General features: G+C 43.3%; 5 non-coding genes across 5 annotated transcripts; 2 read left to right on the forward strand and 3 right to left on the reverse strand.

Moving 5' to 3' along the window:
* Nucleotides 1–578: 578 nt before the first annotated feature.
* On the reverse strand, nucleotides 579–697 carry LOC138228168 (5S ribosomal RNA). The gene has a single exon (XR_011185253.1). It is a non-coding gene; the product is annotated as a 5S ribosomal RNA (ribosomal RNA).
* A 1,292-nt stretch (nucleotides 698–1,989) lies between these two features.
* LOC138228187 (U4 spliceosomal RNA) lies at nucleotides 1,990–2,131 on the forward strand. The gene has a single exon (XR_011185273.1). It is a non-coding gene; the product is annotated as a U4 spliceosomal RNA (small nuclear RNA).
* Nucleotides 2,132–7,564: 5,433 nt separating this feature from the next.
* Nucleotides 7,565–7,635, reverse strand: trnag-gcc (transfer RNA glycine (anticodon GCC)). Its single transcript has one exon. It is a non-coding gene; the product is annotated as a tRNA-Gly (tRNA).
* A 4,384-nt stretch (nucleotides 7,636–12,019) lies between these two features.
* On the reverse strand, nucleotides 12,020–12,161 carry LOC138228234 (U4 spliceosomal RNA). Its single transcript, XR_011185320.1, has one exon. It is a non-coding gene; the product is annotated as a U4 spliceosomal RNA (small nuclear RNA).
* A 2,245-nt stretch (nucleotides 12,162–14,406) lies between these two features.
* On the forward strand, nucleotides 14,407–14,478 carry trnag-ucc (transfer RNA glycine (anticodon UCC)). The gene has a single exon. It is a non-coding gene; the product is annotated as a tRNA-Gly (tRNA).
* Nucleotides 14,479–20,390: the final 5,912 nt, after the last annotated feature.

Here is a 20,390-nt window from a genome sequence, read left to right on the forward strand (position 1 = left end):
GGAAGGATCCCGGTTCGACAGGAGTGGACGCCGCTGCTGGTTCTCGCTGGCTTTTAGTTAGGGGTCCGGAGAAGCATCTCAAGCTAGTTCCACTACTCCTTCCGGACGTTCATTCCCTTTTCAAAGTCAGTCGTTTTGCTGTAGTCTGCGTTCTTTAGGCTGATTATCGAGGTTAGCCTTTATTTGGTCATGGGGGGCCTCGGTACTGTATGCTGAGTCTAAAGACAGTTTCACCCGTTTTCTGATTGCTCGGTTCTGTACCAGTGCAGACATGTCAAACAGTGAATGGCTGTACCTCTATTGTATCCGTGCTCAATGAATGAAATCGGTAACAAATGAATATATGTCTAGTTATACGAAAAACGAGTGGTTTATCGACTCATCTTCATTTGCAGATTTAGAGGCAGCTTCGATATTCGTTTTACAGACGGGTTTTTTTTTTTTGAATATGGGTCACACACATGCCACAGCAACAAAACATCTCTAGAGATGAGGCTATAGATCACCTTTCCATCCTGCAGGTTTTCCTCCCAAAGCCTACGGCACCAACGGCGACCCCTGCTGGCCGGGAGAGCAAAAGCTTACAGCACCTGGTATTCCCAGGCAGTCTCCCATCCAAGTACTAACCAGGCCCGACGCTGCTTAGCTTCCGAGATCAGACGAGATCGGGCGTGTTCAGGGTGGTGTGGCCGTAAGCAAAAGCCCCGGCGCCTGACTCGCTACTTGAAGCTGTGTGTGGCGGGGGTTCCGTGCTCCCCGAGCGGGACTGAAGGATCGTTCGTGTGCCACTATTTGGAAAGGAGCTGCTTTCCAAATCGCATTGCGTGCCTGGATGTTGGCGAATGCGCTCCCTTGTGTTGGCTCGTCCCGCACTGGAGGAGGACAAACAATCTGCACGGAGGAGCACCAGGCAAGTCTTCAGTGCACAGCACTCTGGAAACATTTCGGGGCTGTCGCGTGTTTATTTCAGCACGTAAAGCGCACCGGTCCAACACGTCGGCCGGGCGCGCGGCGCCTCCGCCCTGTTGCTGCCCCTGCAGCTGCTTCACTTTTCCCTTTAGTTGCCATCGATTTTTTTGTAGTGCTATACATATACGATTGAGGTATCTTAGAGTTCTCCTTCGAAGACCCAGCACTCTCTTTTCTTTTCCTAGTGTTACTCATATCGGACTTTTTAAACCTAAAAAAAAATCGTTTTTTTTTCTTTCAATTATAACTGAAGTTTAAACAACTAGTGTTAAGTCCTTATTTTTCTGTAGTCAAAAAAAGCAAAAATTAATATTCAGGTCATGAAAAACTCAAAAAAACTCCCCAACCACTAAACTTTACCTCCCACCTGAGCGCCATCTTGAACGCCCCTACCACCAGAGAATGCTCACGATTTCGGAAGCTGTCTCCGGGACGTGCTGATTCCACACATCCTGAATAAATCATGATATTGTTAGTTGCTGTAGCTAGACGTTCAAATGAGTTTCATGGCCAGATGGACTGTTTCCTCCAGCGGTATAATATTGCAGTGAGACAGCACGATGCCTGCAAGACTATGTCACGCTAAACGCCACAGATTGCGTTTGTCCGTTCGTGTCAGTCGTCCCGCAGCCACGGGAAGTGGGACACAAACATGCTGCAATGCTTTCAAGACGTTAGGATTTGTTTGTGCAACATCCAAGAATAGTACTTGTGGCTTGAATGTGAACTGTACGTGCCCGCCCCCTTTCCTCTGTAGTGCATGAGTTCCTCCCGGCATGCCCTTCGTCATTGTTCTGTCATCTTGTATTTAAAGGGTTGTATTTCTGCTGCTGAAAATAAGCAACGGTTTTCTCACAACGCCCTTTGTTCCCAACGGAGCCCTTGTCTGTCATGAAATTCTTCAAAACCTCAAGCTAGAAGAAGAAGAAGACGACAAATATGAAGCGTTACAGCAACGACATGCCATGAGACGATCGATAACGATTTCCATAGGATCCCCGCGGTTGCCTGGCAACCGTCAGCTTTGCGCAGTGGCAGTATCGTAGCCTGTGAGGTTTAGCCGAGGCGCGATTATTGCTAGTTGAAAACTTTTCCCAATACCCCGCTTCCGCCGGTTTGCAATACAATCGGCGAAAGCAATTTTTGACAGTCTCGTCAGAGACTGAGCAAGGTGTTTAAAGACAGATTTGGTCACGGTGATATCATGGTAGAAAGAAACGAGCTTGTTACGTGTCAACAGAAACGCTCTTTAGCTCTTTCAGCTTTATGCAGAGAACAGCGTCTGTCGAGATTACTTTTGTGTCAGCGCGAAACGCCGTGTGCTGTCAGTATGATTTCATATTGCTCATAGCGGCGCCTGGCTTTTGTCTGTCAAACGTTAGGTTGCGCTTCTTCATGCTGCATCGTCGGCATGAGTGGAGCATTTTAAACGTCTGTACTTACTGCGCCCCATAAGAAATCGTTTGTCCCCATTCAAAAGAGATTGTGCGATGTCCTGCAGCGTTCGCAAAGCAAACCTTTGACAGTTTGAAAAGAGGAATTTATTCTGCTTCCTGTGCGTGCAGTAGTTACAAAGTTGAACGTCTTTACACGATCTGCTGCAGTTTTCAGTGGGTGGGCTTTGTCAAATGGCTTGGAAAAACGCACTGTGTTTCGGCTCGGGAAACATCATGAGCAGTGTCCTGCATGTTTTCTGTGTATAGCTGTCTTTTAACGCATACAGAATTCATTCGAAATCATTGATTTCTCCAATTAACAAGGGTCCCTTTTTGAACCTGCCAGAAGCATTCTTTCAATGTAACAGATTTACTCCGGGGAAGGGCAGCATGACATTGAGAGTAGCTCAAGCTTTCAGCACCTTTATCTGACTGCATGTATGCAGACACTGCTCAGAATCCCCTGTAAGATTCTCCTTCAATTCCGTTTTGCAGTGCTTTAGCTCTTTCAAAAGGCTTCGCTTTGCTAGTCACAATCCAAGGCTCATGACAGCATTTGAAAACATTCGCAACTGCGTTGGCCGGGAATCGAATCTAGGTTAACTGCTTTGAAGGCAGCTATGCGCAACACTGGCTCGCTCCAGAATAAATCTCGCGTCGAGGGCATATTTTTTTCCATTTTACCGTGAGTCGGGCTCAGCTGCACAGAGGAGAGAGCAGAGCAATGAGGTCACGGGGACAGGGGAGTCACACGCTGGCGGTTTGAATACGCGGAAGATCACTGAGGGATCCACAGTATATGGACCCTCCGTGCGCCATCAGTCCACACTCCGGACTCTGAATCCTGCCATCCGAGTTAAGATCTCGGCGGAACCTGAGGCGCAGTTCCTTTTAAAACGTAATCTGGTGAGCATTTCTAGAATCGTACTTGTATAGATGCAGCCTTTAATGTGTTGCTAGGTTAAAATTGATGACTTCTTGTATTTCAGTAGGCAACTGCCCTCTTGATTTCGGATTTAATTTCTTTATTACAGGGGCGCTTTTATGAAGACAGAGTCATGTTCAGGTACTTTGCTCGATGGAGGAAGCTCATTTCGGACTCTGTGATCTGCTCACCTGGAAAGGTCTGCTATACTACTACAAGAGAGAAGTAGAGTCTGGAAGAAGGGACAATTTTATGATGCTTTGGAAGATAATGTTTTTTTTTTCTTATACTGAAAATGAAAGGTAGTTGTTTCTATATGGACTCAGTCTTTGGAATTTGTATATTTATATATTTCAGTGAACCCTCAGCCATTCCTTCTGTATTGTAATTCAATTTCTCTTTTAAAATTCCTTCCCCACTTCTAGGACCTGCAGTTGCTGAACTCCACAATGGCTTCTATTGGAAAGTCTGTGACTGAGACCAAGTAAGTGTTCACTTTTTTATGAAACCATTATTTATTTAGGAGCAATGAGCAATTCTTATATAAATGCAATAAAATCATTATGCTCAAACTATGAGAGAGAAAATTAAGGATAATTTAAGAAATCAGTCTTAGCTTGTTTCTATACACAGATGGTATTATTTATTTTCAAAGGAAACCCGCGCGGATTCCCCTGGTGTGCAAGATGTACCTGAATACTCTTGATCAGCTTCCTGCTCACTTGAAGAGGGCGTGTATGAAGCACGCCACGGCAGAAAAGATCAGGATGGCCTCTCAACAGGCGAGGGAGGACATGATGAATCACCTGAAGAACGGGGTCATCGTGGATTACCACAGAATAGAGATCGTGTCTGGTGAGGCAAACAGGATAGTGGTTGTAAGACTGCTAGAGTCCTTGGGCCTTTTTGTACATGGGAAGCCTGAAGACACATTGGCAAGGTGAGAAATTTTAAATCTGTAAGGCTTCTGTAGTTTCTTTTTGAAATCATTGTTACAACATATTATGTAAAAGCATGTTGAAAAGAATCTACCTGCATTCCAGCGGCCCTGAGCAAGAGGCCGCTGTCCAGGAGGAAGAGATGCCAGAGGCTGCTCTAGAAACTGAAACAGAAGCGGATAAGGAAGGGGAAGATGTGAGCTCTGAAGAACTCTATCAGCAGTAAGACTTTTTTATTTTTCAGATGTATCTATTTTTTACTAAAATTCTAATTTGTCTTATAGGTATAAAATGTTTAAACCGGTGTTTTATATCCTTACAGGCCCTCAGTAGTTAAAAAGTATCAGCAGGCCGGAAGAGAGTGGCCCAAGCTGGACTCTATAGAAAGCACTCCCTGGATGCTCCTCTCCTGATTGGATTCAAACAGTACCTTACCAAGGATCTGGGAGTGGCAAATTATTCTCAGGAGGTATTTATTTTTTAAAGGCATTTAAAATTAAGCAATGGTATCTTCATTGTAAATGTTTTTATTTCTTAGCTTAAAATTCACCCATGTGAAATGATGTCAGCCATAAACATCATGACTCTATATTTCCTACCTGAATCTATTCTACTTAAATTATTACATTATACACAATTTGAGTTCATTTTAAAAAGTAAAAGGTAATGAAAGGAATGCATTTTCATAAGAAAGATAATACCGATATGCATGTGATAATCTTCCTTATATCATGTAGTGCGTCATTTGGACACTTTGTGGGCTTCAAATACAAAGAAAATCATGTTCTATGGTACAAGATAAATACAAAACTTAAGCTTCTTTATAAAGCATAAGCAATCATTTATTACATCGCTTCTTGAATTAAATCTTTTGACAAGAGGTAAGACTTCTGTTACATTTAAACCCATGTTTAGCTGTGTTTTTTAGATTTAACTGAACCAATTTCTGTGTGTGATAATGTCCTTGAATTCTGACAACATCACACTAAATTACATGATATAAAACAGCTAATGTTTCTAGAGATAAAGTTTCTGAGATGCTTCTAATTACTTTTTATTACCAGGGACAGTTTAATTCACCTTGTACAGTACTGTAAGACCAAGATACTTTTTTTAAAAGTTATTTAACATTTTATAGAACTTTGTCTACTATGGCAACATGATGTGCTTGGTGAAACTTGGAAAAATACTGCTTGGCCACTTATCTTAAGATAAAGATAGGATAAAGGTTTATCTTTTGCACCTACCTGACCCCCAGGGAAGGCCAATGCTTTCTAAGTTGATGGTTCCCTACAGTAGACTGTACTTTAATTTCAAAGGTAATGTATATTGACCCAAATCAGTTTTGGAATCCAATCTACTGACGAGATGGAGCACATCCTTTTTTCAGGATTTTAGCATCATACGTTTGGTATATTTAGTCCCTAATGCTGAAAGAAATGATCATAGAACATTTGGACACTTTGTGGGCTTGAAATACAAAGCAAATCATGTTCTATGGTACAAGATAAATACAAAACTTAAGCTTTTATTTTAATTAGATTTGTTTATAAAGCATAAGCAATCATTTATTACATTAATATATGTGAAAATAACATTTTAGCATCATACGTTTAGTATATTTAGTCCCTAATGCTGAAAGAAATGATCATAGAACATGACATCTAACCTTACCTGCGGTGTTTTTAATCCCTATTGCTCAATGCACGGTGAAAGCATTCCATACATGTGTCTGACAATGAGGAATGGGCCCCTGAGACAGTCATTTGCCTGTTTCACAAATGATCGTATTTTACTAGAGATTCTGTTTGGGATTCAGATGTGCATTCGGACAGCAATCCCTTTCGAGAAATGATACGTTCTGGATGAGGTCAAAGGTGCTGGAACACTGTATCTAGGATGTGTTTGCAGAGACTGTGTGTCTCCTGCTTCAACGCAGTGATAAACAGATGTGCTCCTTTAATTTATTGGTACATGCCCAGGGCAGTAAGCAGTCTGAGGATTTATTTCCAGATGGCATAGAGCAGTGAAGCAGTGAAGTAGTGCAAAACACTGGATCATTATATTATTAGAATCTATTCTACTTAAATTATTACATTATACTCAATTTGAGTTCATTTTAAAAAGTAAAAGGTAATGAAAGGAATGCATTTTCATAAGAAAGATAATACCGATATGCATGTGATAATCTTCCTTATATCATGTAGTGCGTCATTTGGACACTTTGTGGGCTTGAAATACAAAGAAAATCATGTTCTATGGTACAAGATAAATACAAAACTTAATGTTTTATTTTAATTAGATTTGTTTATAAAGCATAAGCAATCATTTATTACATTAATATATGTGAAAATAACATTTTAGCATCATATGTTTAGTATATTTAGTCCCTAATGCCGAAAGAAATGATCATTTGTTTAACATGCACGGGTCTGTCTCAAAGGATGCAGTACTCCTGAAGGGTCTCAAACCCTACATTTCGGATGCCTAGCTGTATCCCTCACATGTGGCACCTCAGAATGACTTCTAACCTTACCTGTGGTGTATTCAGTCCCTATTGCTCAATGCACGGTGTACATACTGCATACATGTGTCTTGAGAATGAGGAATGGGCCCCTGAGACAGTCATTTGCCTGTTTCACAAACAGGGACCTGGACCTAGACCTGGCCCGTACAGGGCTCAAACCCGCGACCTTGGCGTTATTAGCACCACGCTCTAACCAACTGAGCTAACCGGCCTCACGACAGTGCTCCTCTCTGTGCTGCAAAAAATCAAACTCAGGGAATTTCTTTTGTCCTCCTTTGAATAGAAAGCCGTGTAATTCAGTGTACGGGCTTTCTCGTGCAGTTTCATGGTTCTTGTAACCCAAATCCTACACTGGCCTGAAGTGCCCCCCCATTTCACAGCATTTTTCAGCTGATTTAAAATGTACCTAAAGGAGAAGCATTATTGAAGACCATCAATTACCAAGAGCTTTTGTCAAAGGTTTTGGTGGTCATTTTGAATGACCACAGAGCGCTGTGACCTCGGTTTTACATCTCATCCAAAATTCAGCGCCCTTTTACAACACAGCGTCTCCGTCACTATACTGGGGCATTGGGACCCGCACAGACCTCAGGGTGAGCGCCCCCCCGCCGGCACCATTAACACCGCTTCCAGCTGGAAGCTTTGTTTTTCCCTGTAGCTCATCCTCATCCAGGTACTGACCTGGCTCACACCTGCTTAGCTTCAGTGGGTTTTCAGTTGCGAGTTCCAAGGGGATGCAAGTGATGGAGCCGCTCGCTGCAAAAGCCACTGCATTGGCCGGGAATCGAACCCGAGCCTCCCGCGTGGCAGGCGAGAATTCTACCACTGAACCACCAATGCTCAGTGCCTGGGCCTTCAAAAAAGACGCTTTTTTGGTGCTCTGTGCAAAACGCGTCGACATCTGCTTCCAGCTGCAAAATGCCATTTGCGGACGCTGAAGAACTTATTTCCAAGGCAGCGGGTACAAGCGATTGGGCGTTTTAAAACCACCAGGAACAGCAAAGAGGCGCGCTTCTTTGCTTGTGCCGAAACACACCGACTGAAGGCGGACAACGTAGTCGGCAGGATTGGAACCTGTGCGGGGAGACCCCAATGGATTTCTAGTCCATCGCCTTAACCACTCGGCCACGACTACAGCAAGCCCCGCCGCCGCTGTGTTCTTGCTACAATCTTACCTGGATCGCGAGGCGCCGGCGGAAGCCTGTTTCAAAGTCGTTCTCCGTTTCAAAAAAACATTTCCAAAATACAAGCCTTGCAGACAGACACGCCTCAGAGGACTTAAGGGTGGCTTCATGTCGGAATGATAAAGTCTCCCCGTCCGGACATGAAAATGCCACTTTGTTACACACAAAAAAAGAATCAACAACAGAGAAATGCCCACAAGCATTTGAAAAGCCGCACCACGTCGCACTTGAAATAGCTCTTACATTAGTGGTAGACACAGGAATCGCCTTTTTATTTACGCTCTTACCAACGCGATGGAAAGCAAAACAAAGCAAAGCAGAGCAAAACAAAACGAACAAACGAAAACCCTCAAGTCCCGCACTTGCATATAATGCTGTTACGTGCCCAAGCGGTATTGTACGTCATCCTAGCACTGCACCCCGGGTCGTACGGAATATGGGAACGAGCACACGCCACGAATCGTCTCGAATCACTCCCTACAGCTGTAAGGCGCCTTGAAGCGTGCACCCCCAACATTCTTCTTTGCGCATCTGTGAAAGGTAAACTCTTGAGCAAACTCTGAACCAGCTCTAAGGAAACTAATCCGATTAGACGTTACTTTGACTCATCCTTTAAGGGACCCTTGTTAATTGGAGAAATCAATGATTTCGAATGAATTCTGTATGCGTTAAAAGACAGCTATACACAGAAAACATGCAGGACACTGCTCATGATGTTTCCCGAGCCGAAACACAGTGCGTTTTTCCAAGCCATTTGACAAAGCCCGCCCACTGAAAACTGCAGCAGATCGTGTAAAGGCGTTCAACTTTGTAACTACTGCACGCACAGGAAGCAGAATAAATTCCTCTTTTCAAACTGTCAAAGGTTTGCTGCAGGACATCGCACAATCTCTTTTGAATGGGGACAAACGATTTCTTATGGGGCGCAGTAAGTACAGACGTTTATAAAGCTCCACTCATGCCGACGATGCAGCATGAAGAAGCGCAACCTAACGTTTGACAGACAAAAGCCGGGCGCCGCTACGAGCAATATGAAATCAAACTGACAGCACACGGCGTTTCGCGCTGACTCAAAAGTGATCTCGACAGACGATGTTCTCTGCATAACGCTGAAAGAGCTAAAGAGCGTTTCTGTTGAGATGTAACCCATTGGGCAAAAGACGTATAATATACGTCCATTAAACGCATATCTTAGACGTCTAAATGTGGTCTACAATTCGTCTAGAATGAAATTCTAATATACGTCTAAAGTTAAACGTCAATTATACGTCTATATTTAGACGTTCATTATACATAAATGGTTGGAGTTCTATTATACGGATAAATTTAGAGGACTATTATACATATATGGTTGGAGTTCCGGATAACTTTAGAGGTCTATTATACGTATATGGTTAGAGGTCTATTATACGTATAACTTTAGAGGTCTATTATACGTATATGGTTAGAGGTCTATTATACGGATAACATTAGAGGTCTATTATACGTATATGGGTAGAGGTCTATTATACATCAAAGATAGATTTTATAGGTGTAGAAACAAGTAAAACAAGCCAATGATTAGGTTTAGAAATGTATTCTGAAAATACACATTCACACCTGAAACATATGTATTTCAAATTATACATTGTATACAATCAATCAACAATCAACATATGGGCAATAATCATAAAAAACACAACTAGTCTTAAACTTCAGCTACAAATTCTGGTAACATGGCAATATACAGTATAGTAATGACAAACACAAAACTAATTACATTAACACACTAACTCAAAACCACATTTTGATTCAAATATACATTTTAAAATGTACAACTTCTATATTTCCAAGAAAAAAATATTACATAAAATATAAAATATTACAATGGAAGTTAAGACGATTTTTGTCCACTATTTGCAAACCCTGTCTAATTGTCCTAACAGTTAGAACCAAAAACCTATTATTTTCAGAGTCCAGATCTCTTGGCCCCCTGCCTTGCATATGCATTCTTCAAGTAACACATTGCGTGCTCCTTTATTTCTTTTTCTGTTGATGTAGGGTGGGACTTCAGCACCGCAGCTAGGAGAAAATTATATAATATTACTTCCCAAATAAATGATGATTAATATCTTCTTTAGTATAATCTAAAAAATGAACGGTTTACTAAGCTCAAAGCTGAAATAAATGTATAGAATTTGGCTTGCATCATAGCAGTTGAGCAATAAAGTCTGTCCTAATTAAAGAGTACCCAAAGTTTGAAAGTACAACATAGAATAAGAATAAGAGAAACGGCAAAACAATTTTGTGTCATCTTCCCCATTCACACTATATTATGTGCCATTTTTTTGCTTATTCACATACTATTTTAATCAAAATAATATTAAGAAAGATCTGTATGTATTCAGATAGTATTATTATTGTTCATACTTACTCGTCAAAAGAGGATTGCTGAGATATTTTCGGATATACTTCTACGTTTGAAAAACGTGTCCAAAATGGTGACCAACGAATACTAGCAATGCATTGTGGTATATAACCGGAAAATATGCTGGGTTCGATATTTTCTCAACGTATGCGTTTATTAATGTTGTCGATATTATGGTTGAAATTTAACATTGATAATACATCGCTGCTATGAGCTGATGTGCAATTTTAACGCATGCAATAAGTAAGGATCGGTCACTGTTGTATGGTATTATATATAATGACATTATGGAATAGGATGGGGACAGGCCTGGCATCACGGGGGGAGGGGGGAATGTCGCCCCTTCAGTTTTGGGCAAAAAGTTTTACCTAACTTAATTTGCACCCTAAAAAAATAGTTGTACTTTGTCAATGGTCAGACAACACTAAATGACACGAACAGTCACTCAGTCTGTTTGATGGGCAGGAGGGCTATCCGTCCAGGAACTGCACATATTATTGAGTGTCAACATTACGATCCTGTTTGCTCAGGTGGACCGATTCCTTGCAGTAGTTTATCATTATACTTAAAATCGTTATATAACTAGGACTAGTTATAGCAGTCTGTGCTTTCTGTTGGTTTTACAACATTTTTTTCTTAACGATTCAGAACGTCCATGTAGCTGCAAAAATGAACGCTTATGGTACTTTTCGCTCCAGGCAATACAAACCTTGAGAGTGACGAAAAATGTGAAACTGAACTTCATCGCAAATACCAGATTGCTAGTCGTTATCTTCTATCATGAAGCACTAATCAATGGCATAGCTGCGAGATTTCATTTGGGTAGCTGCACCGTACAGCTCCGTTTCAACCGAAATATCACTCCCCCCTCAGAATTTCAGACGCCCCCCTACAGATTTTTCCTCGGGCACCGCGCACTGATGGGGGACTTTTGTCAAGAAAATAAAAATAGAAACTCTATAGGCACTCAAACACTTTACTGTTTTTTTTCAGGCAGGTGGCAAGACCCCCTCAGCAAAACCCTTGTATGCCAAGCTGTGGGCATTGATTCGGCGAAATTACGGCTATACGTATATATACGTCGCCTCGAAGTATAATCAACGTCGAATTGCAACCGTAAAATCGACGACATGAATAAACGCATATATAACGTCGAAAAAACATCTAACACAGTGCCTGAGGCTTTTTACTGTATGTATCGTGTGTGCCGCAATTAGGAGTATACGGCACTCTGCACAGTGTACGAAGTAAATTATTTTCGCAGTAATTAATTTATTATATTTACTATATTTATTATACACGTGTAAATTATTTGCTGTGAAAATAATTTACTTCGTACACTGTGCAGAGTGCCGTATACTCCTAGTTGCGGCACACACGATACATACAGTAAAAAGCCTCAGGCACTGTGTTAGATGTGTTTTCGACGTTATATATGCGTTTGTTAATGTCGTCAATTTTACGGTTGCAATTCGACGTTGATTATACTTCGAGGCGACGTATATATACGTATAGCCGTAATTTCACCGTAAATATACGTATATTCGACGAATCAATGCCCACTGGGAACAAGCTCGCTTCTTTCTACCATGATGTCACCATGACCAAATCTGTCTTTAAACACCTTGCTCAGTCTCTAACGAGACTGTCAAAAATTGCTTTCGCCGATTGTATTGCAAACCGGCGGAAGCGGGGTATTGGGAAAAGTTTTCAACTAGCAATAATCCCGCCTCGGCTAAACCTCACAGGCTACGATACTGCCACTGCGCAAAGCTGACGGTTGCCAGGCAACCGCGGGGATCCTATGGAAATCGTTATCAATCGTCTCATGGCATGTCGTTGCTGTAACGCTTCATATTTGTCGTCTTCTTCTAGCTTGAGGTTTTGAAGAATTTCATGACAGACAAGGGCTCCGTTGGGAACAAAGAAACCCGTTGATTCTTTTCAGCAGCAGAAATACAACCCTTTAAATACAAGATGACAGAACAATGACGAAGGGCATGCCGGGAGGAACTCATGCACTACAGAGGAAAGGGGGCGGGCACGTACAGTTCACATTCAAGCCACAAGTACTCTTCTCGGATGTTGCACAAACAAATCCTAACGTCTTGAAAGCATTGCGGCATGTTTGTGTCCCACTTCCCGTGGCTGCAGGACAACTGACATGAACGGACAAACACAATCTGTGGCGTTTAGCGTGACATAGTCTTGCAGGCATCGTGCTGTCTCACTGCAATACTATACCGCTGGAGGAAACAGTCCATCTGGCCATGAAACTCATTTGAACGTCTAGCTACAGCAACTAACAATATCATGATTTATTCAGGATGTGTGGAATCAGCACGTCCCGGAGACAGCTTCCGAAATCGTGAGCATTCTCTGGTGGTAGGGGCGTTCAAGATGGCGCTCAGGTGGGAGGTAAAGTTTAGTGGTTGAGGATTTTTTTTGAGTTTTTCATGACCTGAATGTTAATTTTTGCTTTTTTTGACTACAGAAAAATAAGGACTTAACACTACTTGTTTAAACTTCAGTTATAATTGAAAGAAAAAAAAACGATTTTTTTTAGGTTTAAGAATTTCGATATGAGTAACACTGGGAAAAGAAAAGAGAGTGCTGGGTCTTCGAAGGAGAACTCTAAGATACCTCACTCGTATATGTATAGCACTACAAGAAAATTGATGGCAACTAAAGGGAAAAGTGAAGCAGCTGGAGGGGACGTGGAAAGAGTGCTGGAGATGCGCTCGTACGCGAGCGCTCGCAGCCCAAGTGAGACTCAGCTGCCAGAGGAAGAGCCGGAGTCCCTGCCCAGCACACCTGTGAAAACCCCGGCAGCCAAGAGAGGAAGGGGCGACCTGACGCTGGAGGAGCTCCAGACCAACATCTTCAACATGATGGCACAGAGCATGGGTGAGCTGAAGGAAATGACTTGATCTAATACAGTCGCAATCGAAAGTCTTAAAAAGTCCATGGACTGTGTGTTTAAAGAGGTTGAAGACTTAAAGAGTGAAGTAAAAGTTCTTAAACAAGTAAATACCAAACAAGAAAAGCATATTAAAGAACTTGAATTGAAAGTGAACGATGTAGATAGATACCGTCGATGATGGAATTTAAAATTATTTGAGTTAAAGAGGAACGTGATAAGGACCTTGTTGCAACAGTGAAGGGTATCTGTAAAAGGACCCTGCCGGACCAGGAGGATGTAATATCGGCCATTGACTTTGTTCACAAGCTCGGGAGAGCGAACATGTCTGGGCAAGTGCTCCCCAGATCGATTATAATACAGTTCACCAAGAGGACGGCGAGGGACATGCTGTGGCGAGCGGCGAGGGGGAATGAGTATTTGAATGGGAACAAACTGAGGTTTGCAGAGGACCTGTCTGCTGCGGACAGGAGTACCAGGAACCAGCTGTGGCCCCAGGTTGAAGCTGCCAGAAGAGAGGGGAGGAGAGCCTACTTTGTGGGAGCGAGGGCCTTTGTGGACGGGAAGGAGATTTGCTCCCAGTGACTGCTCAGTTAATGATTATGTTTGGTTTTATTTGTTATACCAGTATATACTAGTGTTTCTTTAGTGTTAGTTTGGAATGGTGTAGTTAAGTGTTAAGGACTGTTATAGTTCTGGTTCTTTGAAAAACTCAATAGTTTAGACAGTCTTAGAGTTAGTTATTTGCTTTTGTGTATGTCTTTTTCATGAATGCCAGAGGTACTCGAAATGTTGTTAAAAGAAAAACTGTGTGCTGAGTTTTATTTTTTACAGGAAACGCATGCATGTTGAAACTAAAGTTTATAAATAATTGAGAAATATTAAAGCAAGGAAAATATGATACGTGTAAAATATACAATTTGATCACATAATTACTTAATTACCTCTGGTAGTTAAATGCTTTTTTCTGCTGCGTTTTTTTTCTCTTGTACATGACTCTGATCCTCTTGTTGTATTTGTATTTGTAAATTCTATGTTTAATAAAAAAAATTAAAAAAAAAGCATTCTCTGGTGGTGTCCTGCAGACTTCCTGTGGGCATGCGTTGGTGGTATAGTGGTGAGCATAGCTGCCTTCCAAGCAGTTGACCCGGGTTCGATTCCCGGCTAACGCAGTGGTGAATGTTTTCAAATGCTATCATGAGCCTTGGATTGTGACTAGCAAAGCGAAGCCTTTTGAAAGAGCTAAAGCACTGAAAAACGGAATTGAGGGAGAATCTTACAGGGGATTCTGAGTGGTGTCTGCATACACGCAGTCCGATACGGGTGCTGAAAGCTTGAGCTACTCTCAATGTCATGCTGCCTTTCCCCGGAGTAAATCTGTTACATTGAAAGAATGCTTCTCGCAGGTTCAAAAAGGGACCCTTGTTAATTGGAGAAATCAATGATTTCAAATGAATTCTGTATGTGTTAAAAGACAGCTATACACAGAAAACATGCAGGACACTGCTCATGAGTGTGGAGTTCAGCCGAAACACAGTGCTTTTTTTCAAGCCATCTGACAAAGCCCGCCCACTGAAAACTGCAGCAGATCGTGTAAAGACGTTCAACTTTGTAACTACTGCACGCACAGGAAGCAGAATAAATTCCTCTTTTCAAACTGTCAAAGGTTTGCTTTACGAACGCTGCAGGACATCGCACAATCTCTTTTGAACAGGGACAAACGATTTCTTATGGGGCGCAGTAAGTACTGTTACTGTCACTGCTCGATACCGACGTTGGCCTACTATACCATGTTCAGCCACCGCTAGAAAATGTACGGCTCTAGCACCGGAGACTTCTAAGTCTCCGGTGCGAAGTCTTAAGACTTCGCACCTTCGTCTTAAGACGAAGTCTAAGACTTCTATTTTACATTTAAACCCATGTTTAGCTGTATTTTTTAGATTTAACTGAACCAATTTCTGTGTGTGATAATGTCCTTGAATTCTGACAACATCACACTAAATTACATGATATAAAACAGCTAATGTTTCTAGAGATAAAGTTTCTGGGATGCTTCTAATTACTTTTTATTACCAGGGACAGTTTAATTCACCTTGTACAGTACTGAAAGACCAAGATGCTTTTTTCTAAAGTTATTTAACATTTTATAGAACTTTGTCTACTATGGCAACATGATGAGCTTGGTGAAACTTGGAAAAATACTGCTTGGACACTTATCTTAAGATAAAGATAGGATAAAGGTTTATCTTTTGCACCTACCTGACCCCCAGGGAAGGCCAATGCTTTCTAAGTTGATGGTTCCCTACAGTAGACTGTACCTTATCTTCAAAGGTAATGTATATTGACCCAAATCAGTTTTGGACTCCAATCTACTGATGAAATGGAGCCTATCCTTTTTTCAGGATTTTAGCATCATACGTTTGGTATATTTAGTCCCTAATGATGAAAGAAATGATCATAGAACATTTGGACACTTTGTGGGCTTGAAATACAAAGAAAATCATGTTCTATGGTACAAGATTAATACAAAACTTAAGCTTTTATTTTAATTAGATTTATTTATAAAGCATAAGCAATCATTTATTACATTAATATATGTGTGTAGCGGCGAGGCTTATTAATAAGGCAGAATTAAGTGTTCTGAGCCTTTCCAAATGAGGCCTCATTTCTCTGTTCATCTCTGTGGTGCAACCACAGAGAGACTATTCATGCAGGGTGATTTAAGGTCCTAGGACAGCTCCCAAAGGGGGATGCACTTAGCTAAGCCTTTCTATCATGATCAATGGTCATCCATTGGCGCCTATCTGTCTAGGGAGTGCCAGTTGGACATCTGGACTGCATTACTAAGTGTCAGGACTAAGTGACTCATATCTCACCTTGATCAATCAATCAGGGACTGGTAGGGCCGAGTAACCCACGTGGGACTCTGATGCCCATGGAACTTTCAGCCAATCAATGAGCTGAAGTTCCTCCAGGTAAAAACAGGCAACACAGAGAGCCTGTGAGATTCAGTAAGATTCAGAAGGGAGGATTCAGAGGATTCTGTGGACAATTCTAAAGGGAATTCAAAGGAGAATTCCAGGGCAGGACGGCCCAGGAGCAGAAGGCTCCCAAGGGCAGGACATTCTCGCAGCGCGCCTCCTGACCATCCTGAGACTCAGCCCGGACAACCACGGAACGGCCAGTGTGTCTGAGTGCCAGAACTTTCCTTTGTTCTAAGAGTCTAGAGTGGAGGTTGCCAGAGAGTAACCAGCAGCAGGCCTCGTGAACAGGTCGGAACTGTGGAAAGCTGAATCACTATTCAGAACTAGCTCTTCATTAGGAACGAACCGGTCCTCTTCCTGACTTGCTGGGACCCACAGTCATCTTTTCTCCTGTGCACAAACTTTGCTAGTTAAAGCCAACACTAACTAGCCGGTCAGTGAGCATCAGCAGCGCTGTCGCAAGCCGCACAGCACAGCCTGGCACCGAGCCAGAGAGCGCGGATTGGACAGCAACAGCCTGCAACTGTTTCTTTGTACCCGCAGGAAGATCTGAATCCCCAAAGATTGGATGAGTATTCAACTTCAATGCATTACAGCTCGAGAATTCAATTGTTATCCCAACCAGTTGATATCAATTTAATTCCTAAGAGTTATGTACTTGTTTGAGTATCTAATGTAGAAGTTATAACCAAGTTCATTAACGAAACGGTCTTAATGAATGATATACTGAACGTATGTCCTCTTGATATGTGTAACACTTCGTAACTGACTGAATATATATCTTTTGTATTCTGATAACCCTCTTGATAAGATCTGTTAGGTTTACATGCATATTTTATGTATTAATAAATGTATCCTCATGTATTAGTACCTGTGTGTGCGCGTTGTTTGAGTTATGTCGCATGGTTTGATTCTAAAGCCATCAAAAGAATCAACTTTGTGATTTACTGCTACAATTAATAATTGTCTCAGTAAATGCCCAAACCCTACAGAACTGGTGCCTTCAGAGAGCCACTACATTTAATTTTGCTATGGCAACATTACATATTTGGCGTCCCTGAGCCGGTTTTCTTACATTATTTGGCGTCCCTGGGTGGGCGTGGCAAGACTGAAATGAGTCAACCAAGCGGAATAATTCAATATAAAACGCCGCGGGTTTCATACACAACAATACGGTGTGCTGAAAGCCGAAAGAAAAAAAAGTTCCCCTTGCTCTTTAAGCAGTGCTTGATTGTTTTGTGATCTTTTGCGATCTACCGGGTTGATTGCATACTTGATCTTGTGGTTTTCTGTGGTAAAACTGTGATTTCGTACTTAAAAGTAATACTCTTTAAGTTTAACGATGGTTGCTAAAAGGTCTGAATTCGAGTCGCTATTAAGCACTCTCTCTAGCAGCGACAGGTCTGACCACGATCTCTTCCATATCTCCGTCAGCGGAGAAGCTAGAAGGATAAATCTCCATTCTCTGAGAGAGCTAGCGAAGGACATAGAGAGATTTGACCCCGCAGTGTCAAAGAATAATATTGAGAGTTATATTCAGGACCTCAGGTATACCCTGCAGTATCTGCCAAACGCCACAGAACAGGAGAAAGTGTTTCTGGTCAGGAAAACTACCAGCAGAGCTGTACATGAGTGGATGGCTAGGCAGATGAAAGAAGTCTGTAATGATTTTGAGCAGCTTTGTCAAGCACTTATCGAAGAATACACTGCGTTTATTGACCCGACTGCTGCGATAGCCGCCGCTCTTAACATTAAGCACAAGAGAGCAGAGTCCCCTCGCGAATATTACGAGAGACTTAGACGAACTTATTTTGCAGGGCGAAATGATGAGGGTTGCGAAGAGAACACACATTTCAAGGGTTTATTCATTGCGAATCTCCACCCGTCAGTCAGAAAGATGATCTTAATGCATACAGATGCACAGACCATGAAAATGACTGATATTAAGAGATTCGTGCAGAAAGCCTGGGAGTATGATGTCCAAAGTCGCTCTGAGCAAAAAGCTGTTAAAGTGACTGTGTTTGCCGTCAGAGCCAGCAGGGTTAATTCCCCCCTGCTCGAAGGAGCACAGGCTCCTGAGCTGGCTAAGCCCCGTTCCAAAGCATGCACACAGGACCACACCCAGCGTCCTAAGTGCCATGAGAACACCGGGGGAGGGAAAGGGCTAGATAAAGCTGAACAAAAGGATTCAGTAGCCACCCGCCTGGCCAGGCTTGAACAAGCTTTATTAGGACAGGGACAACCGCTCCCCAAGGCTGCCGGAAGCGTGAATGAGCTGATACTCTCCACTGGAGGAGGCGGAGACCCGCCCCCTCTCCCTCCCTCAGTCTATCTGATTGAGCGGAAGGGTTCCTGCCTGGATGAATTCAGCCACTCCCAAGTGAGTGCTGACTCCACCCCTGAAGTCACAGAGCAGGCAGTAAAACACAGAGGAAAAGCAAGAAGCTTTTACCTCAAGGCTGCCATGGGAGATGTCTTACACTGTGAGACACTTATTGACACTGAGGTTGAAAGGTGTTTGATGTCACACGGCAAGCTCAAACGGGTTGAAAAAGAAAAGGGCATGCGACTCAGAGAGGAACCTTTGGTGGATCACCAGAAAGGCAAAGTGTGGAAACAGGTCAAGGCTCCTAAGCCTTCTGTACAGAAGGAAAGGGGGGCCAAGAGGCAGACTGTGCTCACACAGTGCCCACCGAACACAGAAGCCTATGTGGAGATTCCTTCTGTTCCCTCTGGACAAGAAATAAAAATATTTCCTTGTTCCCCGGATATACAGGGAAGTCGTGTCCCGGCCAAGGTCCCAACAGCCTCCATGCCACAGGAGCGGTGCTCCAAGCAGCCGCCTGATCCACCAGGTAAAGCACACACCTTTTACATCCCTAAAGAGGAGCAGATCTCCCCACCTGGCGATGAAAAGGAGCTTTCCCTGTGCACCCTGGCACCCAAGAGGGGTCAGGAACACCACCCTGCAGTGGTGGAAGGGATCCAGATGGCAGGAGAGCAGGTTGGTGATGTAGCTCTCACCCTTAGCCCTGAGAGGTCCTCTATTAGTAAGGATCTGCTTGAGCAGCTGTCACAGGGCCACCGCCAGGTGCCCCTGGTGCAACATTCACAGGTTAGACAGGAGGTCCAGCTGGACGCTGAGACTACTGCGCTGTGGACACACCTGATCCCAGATGCCGATTCCCTCTGCTGTGACCCAGGGAACCTGCAGTCAGGTAACATTATTTCTCACAACTACCAGGTAGTGAGTGAGACTGACCTGATTGTTCCTGCCTCAACGGCAGGGTTGCCAACACACCCAGTCCCCCAGAAGGGACAGGGAATGAAAGCCGAGCCGGTTTTCTTACAGCCACCAGCTCAGTCTGTCAGTCTGAGTCTGACCAACAGTGGTTCAGCCAGACTGGAGCTGGATGGTCAAGTCACCCGCCTGCCAGTGCAGGACATCGCAAAGAGGGGTGTCAGAATCCCCGCCTGCACTGACATGGGCCTGGTGAGTGATAGTAAGTTCAAAGACAGTGAACTAGCTATCCCAGTGCTGGGGCAGCTCCCTGAACCCCTAGCAAGGGAAGGGGGGAGCGAGCAGGTGTCCTACACCCACGCCCAGCGAACGATTGTAAACATGCCGATAAAGGGATTCCTCAATCAGGAAGTGTACAGGGTGGACCTGAACAGTGAGAATGGGGTAACAATCCCAGATCACTCAGGTGCTCCAGATGACCACTCAGCCGAGGGTCAGGCATGCTCTACCGCTGCACCACCCCCTGCAGGGTTCCTAGAGCACAGGCATGAACAAATCGAAAAAGCAGATGCCCTGGAAAAGGAGGAGCAGCATCAGCAGCTGCGTCAGATCTCCCCATATTTCCAGGATGTTGGTGCCCAAGATGCCACAGGGCATACTGAGAAAGACACCATGTACACGCTGCGCCAGCTTAGAAAGGCGACAGTCACTCAGAAGGAGATGACTGGGATCAGCCACCCGAAAAGACTTTTGGGAGGACTGATTGCTGCCGCCACTGTTGCACGTTTGCTTTTTTCTGGTAGGTTTGTGTGCTACTGGCACTCTCACCCTGACTGCCCCAAGAAGGCAGGGGTCAGAG

This window comes from Lepisosteus oculatus, unplaced genomic scaffold (assembly GCF_040954835.1).
Source record: "Lepisosteus oculatus isolate fLepOcu1 unplaced genomic scaffold, fLepOcu1.hap2 HAP2_SCAFFOLD_40, whole genome shotgun sequence".
NCBI classification, from domain to species: domain Eukaryota; kingdom Metazoa; phylum Chordata; class Actinopteri; order Semionotiformes; family Lepisosteidae; genus Lepisosteus; species Lepisosteus oculatus.